The following is a 17,347-nucleotide window of genomic DNA, read 5'->3' as shown; positions in this document are numbered from 1 at the left end:
TCCCCCTTGCAGTCTTTCCAATTCACGATACAAAAAGACGGACAGGACAGGTTGCCTGACTTTCCGTCACTGCCACCCTTTGCCATCCTTACCCGTAGAAAGCCCTTTCATCATCCCCAAACCCTAATCTTTTCCCTTTCCTTCCCAGCCCCCAAACCCTGCCCTCTGTACCTTTCTCACCACCCGCTTCCCTTCTCCTGTCATCCCCCTACCACCCGGGAAAAAAAGAGATTGCCCCCTCCTTCCACTAGCCCACCCTCCCACCCAAAGAACAACTTCTTCTGCGCAGCTTGTTTTCTAGGCAGCAGCGCTATTGTGATGTCATCGGGGGGCATTGTGACAAGCCGCCAGTGTTCCGTCTCTTCATGTTGTGCACAGTTCAAACGGAAAATACATCAACAGGCAGACTACAGAAAAGCTTACTATCAAAGGTTAGAGGGGGGCTTTCTCAGAGGGCTTTTTACAGTTTTTCTATTCCCAATTAGCCGTTTAAGTGTACTTATTGAAAGTAGTAATTCTTTCATAGGCCGCCCTTTCTTAGTATTTGACGTTCCTTATATTGCGGTATGAGGCTTCGCAGTAGGTTGCAAACATTCATCACCCATGACTGTCCCCAATTGAGCTCAGAAGCTCAATGTCTATCATGACCTCTCTTTTAGAATGTCCAAGAGCAAGCAAACTATTCCTCCAGGAGAGGGCGCCAACAGACTACTAAAGAGATCATCATTACTCAAAGAAAACCCCAAAAACCAATGCATGATAGGAATAAACAGGTAACTTTCTTTGGAGTGGAAGCGGAGAGATCGCACCAGATGCCAATTCTAGATGTTATCACACCTGTGGTCACTGCAGCAGCAGGTGAATCCACTTTGTCCAAAAGGGATCTATTCCATTCAATTGCAAATGATCTAGATAAGACAGAGAACTGCAGCACGGGGACATAGCCGAGTTGGTCAGGTTGAGTGGTGATGAGTTTGCTATTTGGATGAATAAAGAAAGTCAAAAGTGTGAAAGATAAAAAACAAAAGGAGGAAGTGTGAAAAGTGAATGGGCCAAATTGAGGTGCATATGAAGACGTATGCTTTCTTCCAATTCATTAAATCGGGCTAATATGAATCAGGTGAATTGAGTTCTGCTTTTGGAAACTGGGTTAAGAAGGGGTGCACCGTTCCTGGAGGTACTGCAATACCAGGTCAATGCGTGGAGTGGACAGAGCAAGCTCTTTTTCCATCTCCCTGTTCTAAAAATCCATTTAATATATGGTCCCCAGATAGGGGACGTATCAGATATTAAACTGATAAGAACAGATGAGATTACATCCGCAAATTTCAGAAAACGGTCATCGGCCACCACACAAAAGCGCAGTGCCGCAGGTGATCGCCTCCCGAGCCCAGGAACCACCAGCCATAAGGGGACGTAAGCACCAAAAGGCGCAACAATCCCCGAGGCCGGCGGTTGTGCAAGCCCGGGCCCCTCCCAGCCAAGACCAAGGCAAACCCAATGAAGGGACTACACTTGATCTTAGCCAAAAGGCCGAGAAGCGATAACCAGAATTGGTTTGGGCCTCGAGTGGCACCCTGGCCTATGCCGGACACATCTTAGGGAGAGAGAGCGAGAGGGAGACAAACCCACGCCTACACAAGACATTTTGTCACCCAAGCCAACCCTTGAAAAGGCTGCTTTGCAGAGCCAAAACAAGAAGAATGGTGCGTTTTGCAGCCGCCGCCCACTGCAATGAATCTGAATAACTCCTCCTTTAGGGCGCAAGCAACTCCCCTCCCCCTTGCAGTCTTTCCAATTCACGATACAAAAAGACGGACAGGACAGGTTGCCTGACTTTCCGTCACTGCCACCCTATCATGAATTGGAAAGACTGCAAGGGGCAGGGGAGGTGCTTGTGCCCAAAAGGAGGAGTTATTCAGATTCATTGCAGTGGGCGGCGGCTGCAAAGCGCACCATTCTTCGTGTTTTTGCTGTGCAAAGCAGCCTTTTCAAGGGTTGGCTTGGGTGACAAAATGTCTTCTGTAGGCGTGGGTTTGTCTCCCTCTCACTCTCTCTCCCTAAGATGTGTCCGGCTGAGGCCAGGGTGCCACTCGAGGCCCAAACCAATTCTGGTTATCGCTTCTCGGCCTTTTGGCTAAGATCAAGTGTAGTGTTGTTCGAAGAGGTGGTTTAAGCTCCAGGCCACCTTAGTACAATGATACAATGCACACTGGAAGGTTGCGCTTGCTAGTACTCTGGGTGGATAGTATATTCATCTAGAGGAAAACATGGCCCTACCAGGATCGAGGCTATTAGACTGAGTAATGGTGGGGGGCTATGGTACAACGTGCCCCAGGACTGACGACCCTGGAGTGAGTCTGAGCTTGCTGGCTTGGGACCCCGGCAAGCCTTGGGCTCTGTAGCACACCGTACCTTGCCTTTTCATACTTTTTGAGCATATTACCCTATCCCGGCCTTCTGGCTAGGAAGGGAAATTTTTACAATCCCGGTCGGAGGTCTGGTCAGCTTTGGGCTGAGAAACTAACACCCGGTTGGAGGTCTGGGTCAGCTTCGGCTGAGAAACCAACACCCGGTTGGAGGTCTGGGTCAGCTTCGGCGGAGAAACCAACACCCGGTTGGAGGTCCGGTTAGCCTTGGGCTGAGAAACCAACACCGGTTGACGGTCCGGGCAGTTTCGGCTGCGAAACCAACAACTAGTAGCTCTCTACTCCACTTGGGTAAGATGCCTGGGTGGACGCTGGGAGCAACGAAAAGGCTCAACCAGGCTTCGGCTTGGGGGAGCACCGAAGATCCCTGACCCTTGCTGTGGCCTTCTGGCTCGGAGGGACGGGGTTGATTTTTGGGGACCCTCTCCTCACGGTGGGGTCCACACGAATCCTAGCCTTTGCACTGTTTTTGGTGTGACTTCGGTCATGCATTTTTTGTGGTGCTTTGGAAAGCTTCATTAAATCAAAAATCTGTTCTTATCAGTTTAATATCTGATACGTCCCCTATCTGGGGACCATATATTAAATGGATTTTTAGAACAGGGAGATGGAAAAAGAGCTTGCTCTGTCCACTCCACGCATTGACCTGGTATTGCAGTACCTCCAGGAACGGTGCACCCCTTCTTAACCCAGTTTCCAAAAGCAGAACTCAATTCACCTGATTCATATTAGCACGATTAACGAATTGAAAGAAAGCAAGCAACTTCATATGCACCTCAATTTGGCCCATTCACTTTTCACTTTTTACTTGCTTTATTCATCCAAATAGCAAACTCATCACCACTCAACTTCACCAACTCTGCTATGTCCCGTGCAGTATCTTGTTCTCAGTCTAATCTAGATCATGTGCAATTGAATGGAATAGATCCCTTTTGGACAAAGTGGAGTCAGCTGCTGCAGTGACCACAGGTGTGTTGCAACCTGCTGCATAGCCTGATACCGCAATATAAGGAACGTCAAATACTAAGAATGGGCGACCTATGAAAGAATTAGTACTTTCATTAAGTATACTAAACCGGCTAATTGGGAATAGACAAACTGTAAAAAGCCCTCTGAGAAAGCCCCCCCTCTAACCTTTGTTAGTACGCTTTTCTGTGGTCTGCCTGTTGATGTATTTTCCGTTTGAACAGTGCACAACATGAAGAGACGGAACACTGGCGGCTTGTCACAATGCCCCCCGATGACATCACAATAGCGCTGCTGCCTAGAAAGACAGCTGCACAGCAGAAATTGCTCTTTGGGTAGGAGGGTGGGCTAGTGGAAGGAGGGGTCAAGCCGTTTTTTTCCCGGGTGGTAGGGGGATCACAGGACAAGGGATGCGGGGGGTGAGAAGGGTTCAGAGGGCAGGGTTTGGGGGCTGGGAAGTGAAGGGAAAAGATTAGGGTTTGGGGATGATGAAAGGGCTTTCTACAGGTAAGGATGGCAAAGGGTGGCAGTGACGGAAAGTCAGGCGACCTGTCCTGTCCGTCTTTTTGTATCATGAATTGGAAAGACTGCAAGGGGCAGGGGAGGTGCTTGTGCCCAAAAGGAGGAGTTATTCAGATTCATTGCAGTGGGCGGCGGCTGCAAAGCGCACCATTCTTCGTGTTTTTGCTGTGCAAAGCAGCCTTTTCAAGGGTTGGCTTGGGTGACAAAATGTCTTCTGTAGGCGTGGGTTTGTCTCCCTCTCACTCTCTCTCCCTAAGATGTGTCCGGCTGAGGCCAGGGTGCCACTCGAGGCCCAAACCAATTCTGGTTATCGCTTCTCGGCCTTTTGGCTAAGATCAAGTGTAGTGTTGTTCGAAGAGGTGGTTTAAGCTCCAGGCCACCTTAGTACAATGATACAATGCACACTGGAAGGTTGCGCTTGCTAGTACTCTGGGTGGATAGTATATTCATCAAGAGGAAAACATGGCCCTACCAGGATCGAGGCTATTAGACTGAGTAAGGGTGGGGGGCTATGGTACAACGTGCCCCAGGACTGACGACCCTGGAGTGAGTCTGAGCTTGCTGGCTTGGGACCCCGGCAAGCCTTGGGCTCTGTAGCACACCGTACCTTGCCTTTTCATACTTTTTGAGCATATTACCCTATCCTGGCCTTCTGGCTAGGAAGGGAAATTTTTATAATCCCGGTCGGAGGTCTGGTCAGCTTTGGGCTGAGAAACTAACACCCGGTTGGAGGTCCGGGTCAGCTTCGGCTGAGAAACCAACACCCGGTTGGAGGTCTGGGTCAGCTTCGGCTGAGAAACCAACACCCGGTTGGAGGTCCGGTTAGCCTTGGGCTGAGAAACCAACACCGGTTGACGGTCCGGGCAGTTTCGGCTGCGAAACCAACAACTAGTAGCTCTCTACTCCACTTGGGTAAGATGCCTGGGTGGACGCTGGGAGCAACAACAAGGCTCAACCAGGCTTCGGCTTGGGGGAGCACCGAAGATCCCTGACCCTTGCTGTGGCCTTCTGGCTCGGAGGGACGGGGTTGATTTTTGGGGACCCTCTCCTCACGGTGGGGTCCACACGAATCCTAGCCTTTGCACTGTTTTTGGTGTGACTTCGGTCATGCATTTTTTGTGGTGCTTTGGAAAGCTTCATTAAATCAAAATCTGTTCTTATCAGTTTAATATCTGATACGTCCCCTATCTGGGGACCATATATTAAATGGATTTTTAGAACAGGGAGATGGAAAAAGAGCTTGCTCTGTCCACTCCACGCATTGACCTGGTATTGCAGTACCTCCAGGAACGGTGCACCCCTTCTTAACCCAGTTTCCAAAAGCAGAACTCAATTCACCTGATTCATATTAGCACGATTAACGAATTGAAAGAAAGCAAGCAACTTCATATGCACCTCAATTTGGCCCATTCACTTTTCACTTTTTACTTGCTTTATTCATCCAAATAGCAAACTCATCACCACTCAACTTCACCAACTCTGCTATGTCCCGTGCAGTATCTTGTTCTCAGTCTAATCTAGATCATGTGCAATTGAATGGAATAGATCCCTTTTGGACAAAGTGGAGTCAGCTGCTGCAGTGACCACAGGTGTGTTGCAACCTGCTGCATAGCCTGATACCGCAATATAAGGAACGTCAAATACTAAGAATGGGCGACCTATGAAAGAATTAGTACTTTCATTAAGTATACTAAACCGGCTAATTGGGAATAGACAAACTGTAAAAAGCCCTCTGAGAAAGCCCCCCCTCTAACCTTTGTTAGTACGCTTTTCTGTGGTCTGCCTGTTGATGTATTTTCCGTTTGAACAGTGCACAACATGAAGAGACGGAACACTGGCGGCTTGTCACAATGCCCCCCGATGACATCACAATAGCGCTGCTGCCTAGAAAGACAGCTGCACAGCAGAAATTGCTCTTTGGGTAGGAGGGTGGGCTAGTGGAAGGAGGGGTCAAGCCGTTTTTTTCCCGGGTGGTAGGGGGATCACAGGACAAGGGATGCGGGGGGTGAGAAGGGTTCAGAGGGCAGGGTTTGGGGGCTGGGAAGTGAAGGGAAAAGATTAGGGTTTGGGGATGATGAAAGGGCTTTCTACAGGTAAGGATGGCAAAGGGTGGCAGTGACGGAAAGTCAGGCGACCTGTCCTGTCCGTCTTTTTTTATCATGAATTGGAAAGACTGCAAGGGGCAGGGGAGGTGCTTGTGCCCAAAAGGAGGAGTTATTCAGATTCATTGCAGTGGGCGGCGGCTGCAAAGCGCACCATTCTTCGTGTTTTTGCTGTGCAAAGCAGCCTTTTCAAGGGTTGGCTTGGGTGACAAAATGTCTTCTGTAGGCGTGGGTTTGTCTCCCTCTCACTCTCTCTCCCTAAGATGTGTCCGGCTGAGGCCAGGGTGCCACTCGAGGCCCAAACCAATTCTGGTTATCGCTTCTCGGCCTTTTGGCTAAGATCAAGTGTAGTATCTGTTCTTATCAGTACCTGCGGCATCCCCGGACGTCGCATCGCAGACAGCCTGGCTCTCATGCGGGACACGGTCGAGTACATCAAAGCCCGCCGGGTGCACGCAGCCCTGATCTCGTTGGATCAGGAAAAGGCCTTCGACCGTGTTTCCCATGAGTTCCTGGGCAAAGCTCTGCACAGGTTAGGTTTGGGTAACATGTTTTGCTTGTATGTCCAACTAATGTATTTTGATATTCACAGCTCGGTGTTGGTAAACGGCTGGAAGACTGACCCCTTCCCGGTCCTCTCAGGGGTCAGACAAGGCTGTCCTCTGTCACCTCTTCTTTTTGTTTGTGTTATAGAACTCTTTGCAGAGGCTATCCGGCGGAATGGAGAGATCAGAGGGATCACCGCACCAGGACCAGAACGCTTCGAGGTCAAGTGCTCGCTCTACATGGACGACGTGACCGTCTTCTGCGCGGACCGGCGCTCAGTCGACACCCTCGTCCAGACCTGTGAGACCTTCGGACGGGCTTCGGGAGCCAAAGTCAACTGCGGGAAGTCGGAAGCCATGCTCTTCGGGGACTGGCAGCCGGCCTCTTCCGCCCCCTTCCCTTTCAGCATCCAGCCGGATTTCATCAAGGTTCTTGGAGTCTGGTTCGGGAAGGAAGGAGCAGCCCTCAAGTCCTGGGAGGAACGCTTGACCAAGATCACCCAACGGATCGGTCTGTGGAGCCTCAGACGCCTCACCTGTGAGGGCAAAGCACTGGTCCTGCGTAACGAGGTACTGCCCGTGCTGCAGTACACGGCCCAGGCCTGGCCCCCCCTTGCCACCGTGTGCAGGGCCATTACCAGGACGGTGTTTCGTTTTGTCTGGGGATCCAAGATGGACAGAGTAAAGCGGAGCATCATGTACAAGGATCCTCGCAAGGGTGGGAAGGGCGTACCCGATATCCCCACCCTCCTGCGATCCTCCTTCGTATGTGACTGCGTTCGCCGAACTCTGCGAGTCAAGAGAGGTTCCGCGGGTGGGTCCATGTCTCGCTTCTTCCTGCTCCCCCTTTGGAGACGGTTAGGCTGGGACAAGTGGGACAGCTCCTTCCCCTACAACTGGACGGCGCCATGGTTCTACGGAGACGTGGTTCGGTTTGTGAGGGAACACCAACTGGAGGGACTCAAGCCTGATTTGTGGAAGCCAAAGACTATCCACAAACTCATCAGAGCCAAGGACGAAATGGAGAACATTCCAGGACTTCATCACGACACACTGGAGACTGTTTGGACAAACGTGTCATCGGCTGGATTGACCAACGGGCACAAGGACTTGTCATGGATGGCGATACAGGGCGGACTGCCCGTCCGGTCATTCATGCACGCCCGGAACCTGTGCAAAACCCGGTACTGCCCAAGGTGCCCCTTCGTGGAGGAAACATCGCTGCACGCCTTTTGGGACTGCCGTTTCGCACAGCGCCTGTTGGTTGCCCTGGAGGATGACCTGAGGAACTCCGTCCCCAGAGGGAGCCTATCGTACCATTCCGTACTTTATGGACTCTTCCCTGGGACTCACACCGTTGGAGCCATCCAGGAGGCTTGGCGCCTTATGAACTGCTTTAAGGACGCTATTTGGGTCGCCAGGAACCGGCTCATCTTGAAGAGGGAGAGGATGTCTATCCAGGATTGCCGCAGGCTGATCCACAGCCTGCTCAGAGACTATTCCATCATGGACAGTCCGGACGACAGCGCCGAGGAGGAGGTTTAGACCTCTTCCATGCCCCCTCCCTCCTTTTCCCGTTATGTGCGTCTTTCAATAAAGCTTCGGGCCTGTGATTTCCCCACCCTATCCCCCTTTTCCCCTACCCCCACCCCCCAATCGCCGGTTCGTCGTTATTTATTGTCTAACTTTTTCTTTCAGCTTGAGTGTTATGGATAGCATAGGAGCGTGATGTATAGTTTAGTGAGTCGTACTCTATGGCTATGTAAGAATGATTGTATATTTCTGTGTGTACGGGGCTGCGGCACTGTACACGGTTTGTTACCTTTTTGTGAGTAGTGCATGATAATAAAGATGCTGTTAAATCAAAAAATCTGTTCTTATCAGTTTAATATCTGATACGTCCCCTATCTGGGGACCATATATTAAATGGATTTTTAGAACAGGGAGATGGAAAAAGAGCTTGCTCTGTCCACTCCACGCATTGACCTGGTATTGCAGTACCTCCAGGAACGGTGCACCCCTTCTTAACCCAGTTTCCAAAAGCAGAACTCAATTCACCTGATTCATATTAGCACGATTAACGAATTGAAAGAAAGCAAGCAACTTCATATGCACCTCAATTTGGCCCATTCACTTTTCACTTTTTACTTGCTTTATTCATCCAAATAGCAAACTCATCACCACTCAACTTCACCAACTCTGCTATGTCCCGTGCAGTATCTTGTTCTCAGTCTAATCTAGATCATGTGCAATTGAATGGAATAGATCCCTTTTGGACAAAGTGGAGTCAGCTGCTGCAGTGACCACAGGTGTGTTGCAACCTGCTGCATAGCCTGATACCGCAATATAAGGAACGTCAAATACTAAGAATGGGCGACCTATGAAAGAATTAGTACTTTCATTAAGTATACTAAACCGGCTAATTGGGAATAGACAAACTGTAAAAAGCCCTCTGAGAAAGCCCCCCCTCTAACCTTTGTTAGTACGCTTTTCTGTGGTCTGCCTGTTGATGTATTTTCCGTTTGAACAGTGCACAACATGAAGAGACGGAACACTGGCGGCTTGTCACAATGCCCCCCGATGACATCACAATAGCGCTGCTGCCTAGAAAGACAGCTGCACAGCAGAAATTGCTCTTTGGGTAGGAGGGTGGGCTAGTGGAAGGAGGGGTCAAGCCGTTTTTTTCCCGGGTGGTAGGGGGATCACAGGACAAGGGATGCGGGGGGTGAGAAGGGTTCAGAGGGCAGGGTTTGGGGGCTGGGAAGTGAAGGGTAAAGATTAGGGTTTGGGGATGATGAAAGGGCTTTCTACAGGTAAGGATGGCAAAGGGTGGCAGTGACGGAAAGTCAGGCGACCTGTCCTGTCCGTCTTTTTGTATCATGAATTGGAAAGACTGCAAGAGGCAGGGGAGGTGCTTGTGCCCAAAAGGAGGAGTTATTCAGATTCATTGCAGTGGGCGGCGGCTGCAAAGCGCACCATTCTTCGTGTTTTTGCTGTGCAAAGCAGCCTTTTCAAGGGTTGGCTTGGGTGACAAAATGTCTTCTGTAGGCGTGGGTTTGTCTCCCTCTCACTCTCTCTCCCTAAGATGTGTCCGGCTGAGGCCAGGGTGCCACTCGAGGCCCAAACCAATTCTGGTTATCGCTTCTCGGCCTTTTGGCTAAGATCAAGTGTAGTATCTGTTCTTATCAGAACAAACTGAGCTAGCTACACTTGACGAGATACGATCAGGGAGACAAGCTCCGAAGCCCAGCCGAGACCGAAAGAGGGAGATCGGACGGAAGAAGAGCTTGGCAGAAAGAAGCAAGAAGACGAAGGCTCGGAGAAGACTTGGGGAGACCAGAGGAACTTCGAGGAGGAACACAGCGGGAGAAGACACCCGGAGAAGAATCCAAGATCCAGCTCCGGGAACTCAAGCAGGAACCAGCCATGGCAAGCAAGCCAGAGAAGGCAGCCAGGAAGGCTCAGGACCCAGGGACCTCCAGGAAGGCTCATCCAGAGGCTTCTTCGGCTCAAGAGGCCCCTACCTCCGACGCCAGCCAGCCGGAGGGAGCCCGGACGCCGCCTGAAAAGGCTCCAACCCTGGAGCCTTGGATGCGGCAGACGGTCGCCCTGAAGCTAAAGGCGGTGGATGGTAGGTTGCCGGACATGTCCAGCGACGTGTTCTGCAAGAAGATGATTCTGGATCAGGGCTTCTCCAGGGCGGAAACCCTGAGTGTCCAGACCTTCATGACTGGCATTTTTCTGGTAACCTTTGCCACGGTGAATGCCTGCAGGAGATACTGGGAGGCGATGAACGCAGCGATGCCGGACTCCCCTTTTCATTCTTTTTTAGGATCCTGTCCTATACAGAGGGATGAGAAGAGGATCACGGTCTCCATGCGGAACCCGCACACCCCAGGAAGAGACATCTCCACGTTCCTGGGACGTCTCTGCACAGTGGTGAGGGAGCCATCCCACATCCTTAACGGCAACGGATTCTGGACGGGTAAGTGGTCAGTAACCGTTCGACTCTACAGGGAACCAGCATCCGAGGATGGTCTCCAGCACCTGCCCCCGACATTCTCTCTGGGAAACTCCTTTGGTCTCATCTACTACCCGGACATGCCACACAACTGCAGGAAATGTGGCGGGAAAGGGCATTCGATGAAGACCTGCAAGGAGGACGCCTGCAGGGTTTGCCGGGTGACAGGACACAGCTCCAAGGACTGCCCAAAGAAGAAGACTTGCAACCTATGTGGACAGGCGGACCACCTTTACAAGGACTGCCCACAGCGGGAGAAATCCTGGGCAAGGGTTGCCGCGGCGACCCAGTATCGGGTAGTCACAGCTTCGTCGACCAAGGCAGCTACGACCAAGGCCACAGAGGCCAAGGACAAGGCGGCCAAGAACCCGGCGACCGTGGCTCCAGCCGATGCCCCAGCAGCCACGGAGTCCAGGGAAAAGAAGGGTAAGAAAACTGCTGCCCCCTCCCTGGTCCCCCCCCCTGTCACCCCTGTCCAAACCCCTCCCCCCCCGGCCAACCCTACTGAGGATTCCACTACCTCCACCTCATTTCCCTACTCCTCAGCTGGTCTCCTCACCCCCCCCCCAAAGCCCACTCTCCCTCCCCAGACCATGAGAGCAGAGGGCCTCAGCACTCTTGCACTTTTCACCGAGGAGGATTTTCCAGCTCTTGTCTCCTCAGGTACAGGCCAAAGGAAAAGGAAGGTGGAAGATAGTCCTGTCGCAGAACCTTCCAAGCTGTTCATTGTGGACCTTAACCCACCCCAGGAAGAGGAGGATGGCCTCCTCCCAGAACCGGACGTGTTGGAGCAGATGGTGGAGTCCCTTGTGGCCGAAGAAGAAATGGAGGAGTCGGAAGCCACTGAGGCACCATCCCTGCTTGATCAGCTAGCAGAAGAGGGTCTGCTGGAGATACCCTTACCAGCAGGTGCCAAAGAGGAAGAACCGCCCGACCGGAGTGGTAACTAAGGCACACCGCCTGCTCTAACTTTCTCTTTCCTCCAATGACTGCTAACATTAACATCTTTTCCATTAATGTTAGGAGCATCAGAGACAAGTTCCGACGTCAGACAATTTCTGCGTTCCTTAACACTCAGTCTAGTGATGTATTTTTCCTGCAGGAATGCTCCCTTCCCTCCTCTAGGTCCTTCAACCATCTGGCCAGGGAGTGGACCCATGGCCCATCCTACTGGTCTGGCGGGGGCGACTGTAGGTCCGCGGGGGTCGCCGTGCTGATCAGGGGAAGCGCCTTCACATTGGACTCTGTTCAGGAAATCGTCTGCGGCAGGTTACTGCTCGTGGATGGCACCTGGGCGGGAGAACCTGTCAGGTTCATCAATGTGTATGCTTCTCCTGTGAAGAGCGATCGACTGGAGCTCCTCCAAGCCCTGCGCCCTCAGCTCGCTACCGCCAGGACGGTAGTGATGGCCGGGGATTTCAACTGCCCGATTGAGGAGGATGGACGCAGTTCTGGAACGGCTGCCAAGTTGGACGTCACATCCAAACTGCTCATTGAGATGGTGACCGAAGCCTCTCTTGTGGACGTTGTTGGCTCCATCGGACACGGATCCGTGAACTATTCATGGTGCCGATCCGATGGCTCGCTGCGTTCCAGGATTGACTTTGTGTTTACCTCTCGGGCGGTTGGGCGGAGTGGGCACTCGATGGTCCCCTGCTTCTTCTCTGACCACAGAGCCATTCACTTTCAAGGTGTGCTGGGCCATGGCTTCCCCATTGGCCCGGGCTCCTGGAAGCTGAACTGCTCTCTGCTGGAAAAGGGTGAGATTCTGGAGGAGCTTAGAGCTGCCTACTCCACGTGGCGGGCCTACAAGGCGGGCTTCCAGTCTGTTTCTGACTGGTGGGAATACGTTAAACTCGAGTTCCGTTTCTTCTTTCAGGCAAAGAGTCAACAACAGGCGTGTCTGAAGAGGAGGGACTTCAGGAGACTCCAGCGTGAGCTGCGTTCCCTGCAGGACCTTCTTCGATGCGGCTGGGACGTGAGAGAGGAGCTGGAGGAGACTAAGAGGAGCCTGAAAAGGCACTTCGAGGAGGAGTCCGAGCGAATTGTCTTCCGTTCCAAAGTGGAGAACCTGGAGAAGGGTGAGAAATGTAACTCGTTCTTTTTCAGGAAACTCCACGCCGGTCACACGCCCATGAATGAACTACGAGACGAGAGTGGAAACATGCGACGCGGGAAAGAGAACGTGATGAAGGTCGTCAGCGACTTCTACAGCGAACTCTACGCCCGCAAGACTACTGACCCCGAGGCCGCCGATAAGTTCCTGTCAGGTATCACTAACCATCTTGACCCTGCAGACGCGGCGGCCATGGATGTTCCTCTGACGGTGGACGAGCTGCTCTCGGCCGCCAAATCCTTTAGTTCTGGCAGGACACCGGGCAGTGACGGCCTCCCAGCAGAGCTCTATGTAGCGCTGGGAGACCTAATCTGTCCGGACCTGTTAGGGCTGTATGAGGAGATGGTGGTGGAGGGCAGAATGCCTCCATCTCTGAGGGAAGGAATGGTCACGATCCTGTACAAGCGTAAAGGAGAGAGGTGCGACCTGAAGAATTGGCGTCCCATCACCCTTCTGAACGTCGACTACAAGATCCTGGCCAAGACGATGGCAACGAGATTGAAGACTGTTATCGGACGGATCATCCACCCGGATCAGACCTGCGGCATCCCCGGACGTCGCATCGCAGACAGCCTGGCTCTCATGCGGGACACGGTCGAGTACATCAAAGCCCGCCGGGTGCACGCAGCCCTGATCTCGTTGGATCAGGAAAAGGCCTTCGACCGTGTTTCCCATGAGTTCCTGGGCAAAGCTCTGCACAGGTTAGGTTTGGGTAACATGTTTTGCTTGTATGTCCAACTAATGTATTTTGATATTCACAGCTCGGTGTTGGTGAACGGCTGGAAGACTGACCCCTTCCCGGTCCTCTCAGGGGTCAGACAAGGCTGTCCTCTGTCACCTCTTCTTTTTGTTTGTGTTATAGAACTCTTTGCAGAGGCTATCCGGCGGAATGGAGAGATCAGAGGGATCACCGCACCAGGACCAGAACGCTTCGAGGTCAAGTGCTCGCTCTACATGGACGACGTGACCGTCTTCTGCGCGGACCGGCGCTCAGTCGACACCCTCGTCCAGACCTGTGAGACCTTCGGACGGGCTTCGGGAGCCAAAGTCAACTGCGGGAAGTCGGAAGCCATGCTCTTCGGGGACTGGCAGCCGGCCTCTTCCGCCCCCTTCCCTTTCAGCATCCAGCCGGAGTTCATCAAGGTTCTTGGAGTCTGGTTCGGGAAGGAAGGAGCAGCCCTCAAGTCCTGGGAGGAACGCTTGACCAAGATCACCCAACGGATCGGTCTGTGGAGCCTCAGACGCCTCACCTGTGAGGGCAAAGCACTGGTCCTGCGTAACGAGGTACTGCCCGTGCTGCAGTACACGGCCCAGGCCTGGCCCCCCCTTGCCACCGTGTGCAGGGCCATTACCAGGACGGTGTTTCGTTTTGTCTGGGGATCCAAGATGGACAGAGTAAAGCGGAGCATCATGTACAAGGATCCTCGCAAGGGTGGGAAGGGCGTACCCGATATCCCCACCCTCCTGCGATCCTCCTTCGTATGTGACTGCGTTCGCCGAACTCTGCGAGTCAAGAGAGGTTCCGCGGGTGGGTCCATGTCTCGCTTCTTCCTGCTCCCCCTTTGGAGACGGTTAGGCTGGGACAAGTGGGACAGCTCCTTCCCCTACAACTGGACGGCGCCATGGTTCTACGGAGACGTGGTTCGGTTTGTGAGGGAACACCAACTGGAGGGACTCAAGCCTGATTTGTGGAAGCCAAAGACTATCCACAAACTCATCAGAGCCAAGGACGAAATGGAGAACATTCCAGGACTTCATCACGACACACTGGAGACTGTTTGGACAAACGTGTCATCGGCTGGATTGACCAACGGGCACAAGGACTTGTCATGGATGGCGATACAGGGCGGACTGCCCGTCCGGTCATTCATGCACGCCCGGAACCTGTGCAAAACCCGGTACTGCCCAAGGTGCCCCTTCGTGGAGGAAACATCGCTGCACGCCTTTTGGGACTGCCGTTTCGCACAGCGCCTGTTGGTTGCCCTGGAGGATGACCTGAGGAACTCCGTCCCCAGAGGGAGCCTATCGTACCATTCCGTACTTTATGGACTCTTCCCTGGGACTCACACCGTTGGAGCCATCCAGGAAGCTTGGCGCCTTATGAACTGCTTTAAGGACGCTATTTGGGTCGCCAGGAACCGGCTCATCTTGAAGAGGGAGAGGATGTCTATCCAGGATTGCCGCAGGCTGATCCACAGCCTGCTCAGAGACTATTCCATCATGGACAGTCCGGACGACAGCGCCGAGGAGGAGGTTTAGACCTCTTCCATGCCCCCTCCCTCCTTTTCCCGTTATGTGCGTCTTTCAATAAAGCTTCGGGCCTGTGATTCCCCCACCCTATCCCCCTTTTCCCCTACCCCCATCCCCCAATCGCCGGTTCGTCGTTATTTATTGTCTAACTTTTTCTTTCAGCTTGAGTGTTATGGATAAGCATAGGAGTGTGATGTATAGTTTAGTGCGTCGTACTCTATGGCTATGTAAGAAGGATTGTATAGTTCTGTGTGTACGGGGCTGCGGCACTGTACACGGTTTGTTACCTTTTTGTGAGTAGTGCATGATAATAAAGATGCTGTTAAATCAAAATCTGTTCTTATCAGTTTAATATCTGATACGTCCCCTATCTGGGGACCATATATTAAATGGATTTTTAGAACAGGGAGATGGAAAAAGAGCTTGCTCTGTCCACTCCACGCATTGACCTGGTATTGCAGTACCTCCAGGAACGGTGCACCCCTTCTTAACCCAGTTTCCAAAAGCAGAACTCAATTCACCTGATTCATATTAGCACGATTAACGAATTGAAAGAAAGCAAGCAACTTCATATGCACCTCAATTTGGCCCATTCACTTTTCACTTTTTACTTGCTTTATTCATCCAAATAGCAAACTCATCACCACTCAACTTCACCAACTCTGCTATGTCCCGTGCAGTATCTTGTTCTCAGTCTAATCTAGATCATGTGCAATTGAATGGAATAGATCCCTTTTGGACAAAGTGGAGTCAGCTGCTGCAGTGACCACAGGTGTGTTGCAACCTGCTGCATAGCCTGATACCGCAATATAAGGAACGTCAAATACTAAGAATGGGCGACCTATGAAAGAATTAGTACTTTCATTAAGTATACTAAACCGGCTAATTGGGAATAGACAAACTGTAAAAAGCCCTCTGAGAAAGCCCCCCCTCTAACCTTTGTTAGTACGCTTTTCTGTGGTCTGCCTGTTGATGTATTTTCCGTTTGAACAGTGCACAACATGAAGAGACGGAACACTGGCGGCTTGTCACAATGCCCCCCGATGACATCACAATAGCGCTGCTGCCTAGAAAGACAGCTGCACAGCAGAAATTGCTCTTTGGGTAGGAGGGTGGGCTAGTGGAAGGAGGGGTCAAGCCGTTTTTTTCCCGGGTGGTAGGGGGATCACAGGACAAGGGATGCGGGGGGTGAGAAGGGTTCAGAGGGCAGGGTTTGGGGGCTGGGAAGTGAAGGGAAAAGATTAGGGTTTGGGGATGATGAAAGGGCTTTCTACAGGTAAGGATGGCAAAGGGTGGCAGTGACGGAAAGTCAGGCGACCTGTCCTGTCCGTCTTTTTGTATCATGAATTGGAAAGACTGCAAGGGGCAGGGGAGGTGCTTGTGCCCAAAAGGAGGAGTTATTCAGATTCATTGCAGTGGGCGGCGGCTGCAAAGCGCACCATTCTTCGTGTTTTTGCTGTGCAAAGCAGCCTTTTCAAGGGTTGGCTTGGGTGACAAAATGTCTTCTGTAGGCGTGGGTTTGTCTCCCTCTCACTCTCTCTCCCTAAGATGTGTCCGGCTGAGGCCAGGGTGCCACTCGAGGCCCAAACCAATTCTGGTTATCGCTTCTCGGCCTTTTGGCTAAGATCAAGTGTAGTATCTGTGAGGCTCGGCAGATGCAATGCACACTGGAAGGTTGCGCTTGCTAGTACTCTTGATGTATAGTATATTCATCTAGAGGAAAACATGGCCCTACCAGGATCGAGGCTATTAGACTGAGTAAGTGTGGGGGCTATGGTGCAATGTGCCCCAGGACTGACGACCCTGGAGTGAGTCTGAGCTTGCTGGCTTGGGACCCCGGCGAGCCTTGGGCTCTGTAGCACACCGTACCTTGCCCTTTCATACTTTCTGAGCATATTGCTCTATCCCGGCCTTCTGGCTAGGAAGGGAAATTTTTATAATCATGGTCGGAGGTCCGTTCAGCTTTGGGCTGAGAAACCAACACCCGGTTGGAGGTCCGGGTCAGCTTCGGCTGAGAAACCAACACCCGGTTGGAGGTCCGGGTCAGCTTCGGCTGAGAAACCAACACCCGGTTGGAGGTCCGGGTCAGCTTCGGCTGAGAAACCAACACCCGGTTGGAGGTCCGGTTAGCCTTGGGCTGAGAAACCAACACCGGTTGACGGTCCGGGCAGTTTCGGCTGCGAAACCAACAACTAGTAGCTCTCTACTCCACTTGGGTAAGATGCCTGGGTGGACGCTGGGAGCAACGACAAGGCTCAACCAGGCTTCGGCTTGGGGGAGCACCGAAGATCCCTGACCCTTGCTGTGGCCTTCTGGCTCGGAGGGACGGGGTTGATTTTTGGGGACCCTCTCCTCACGGAGGGGTCCACACGAATCCTAGCCTTTGCACTGTTTTT

General features: G+C 52.3%; 3 non-coding genes and 5 pseudogenes across 3 annotated transcripts; 7 read left to right on the top strand and 1 right to left on the bottom strand.

Moving 5' to 3' along the window:
* Positions 1–1,155: 1,155 nt before the first annotated feature.
* LOC142260926 (U2 spliceosomal RNA) lies at positions 1,156–1,340 on the bottom strand. The gene has a single exon (XR_012728772.1). It is a non-coding gene; the product is annotated as a U2 spliceosomal RNA (small nuclear RNA).
* Positions 1,341–2,919: 1,579 nt separating this feature from the next.
* LOC142260849 (U2 spliceosomal RNA) lies at positions 2,920–3,112 on the top strand. Its single transcript, XR_012728712.1, has one exon. It is a non-coding gene; the product is annotated as a U2 spliceosomal RNA (small nuclear RNA).
* A 1,912-nt stretch (positions 3,113–5,024) lies between these two features.
* On the top strand, positions 5,025–5,220 carry LOC142260876 (U2 spliceosomal RNA). The gene has a single exon (XR_012728729.1). It is a non-coding gene; the product is annotated as a U2 spliceosomal RNA (small nuclear RNA).
* A 1,114-nt stretch (positions 5,221–6,334) lies between these two features.
* LOC142260987 (U2 spliceosomal RNA) lies at positions 6,335–6,425 on the top strand (annotated as a pseudogene).
* A 1,957-nt stretch (positions 6,426–8,382) lies between these two features.
* On the top strand, positions 8,383–8,587 carry LOC142260847 (U2 spliceosomal RNA; annotated as a pseudogene).
* A 1,114-nt stretch (positions 8,588–9,701) lies between these two features.
* On the top strand, positions 9,702–9,805 carry LOC142260980 (U2 spliceosomal RNA; annotated as a pseudogene).
* A 5,429-nt stretch (positions 9,806–15,234) lies between these two features.
* Positions 15,235–15,437, top strand: LOC142260848 (U2 spliceosomal RNA; annotated as a pseudogene).
* A 1,114-nt stretch (positions 15,438–16,551) lies between these two features.
* Positions 16,552–16,678, top strand: LOC142260993 (U2 spliceosomal RNA; annotated as a pseudogene).
* Positions 16,679–17,347: the final 669 nt, after the last annotated feature.

The sequence above is a fragment of the Anomaloglossus baeobatrachus genome, unplaced genomic scaffold (assembly GCF_048569485.1).
Source record: "Anomaloglossus baeobatrachus isolate aAnoBae1 unplaced genomic scaffold, aAnoBae1.hap1 Scaffold_201, whole genome shotgun sequence".
In the NCBI taxonomy this organism is placed as follows: Eukaryota; Metazoa; Chordata; class Amphibia; order Anura; family Aromobatidae; genus Anomaloglossus; species Anomaloglossus baeobatrachus.
This window is presented reverse-complemented; position numbering and strand designations above follow the sequence as displayed.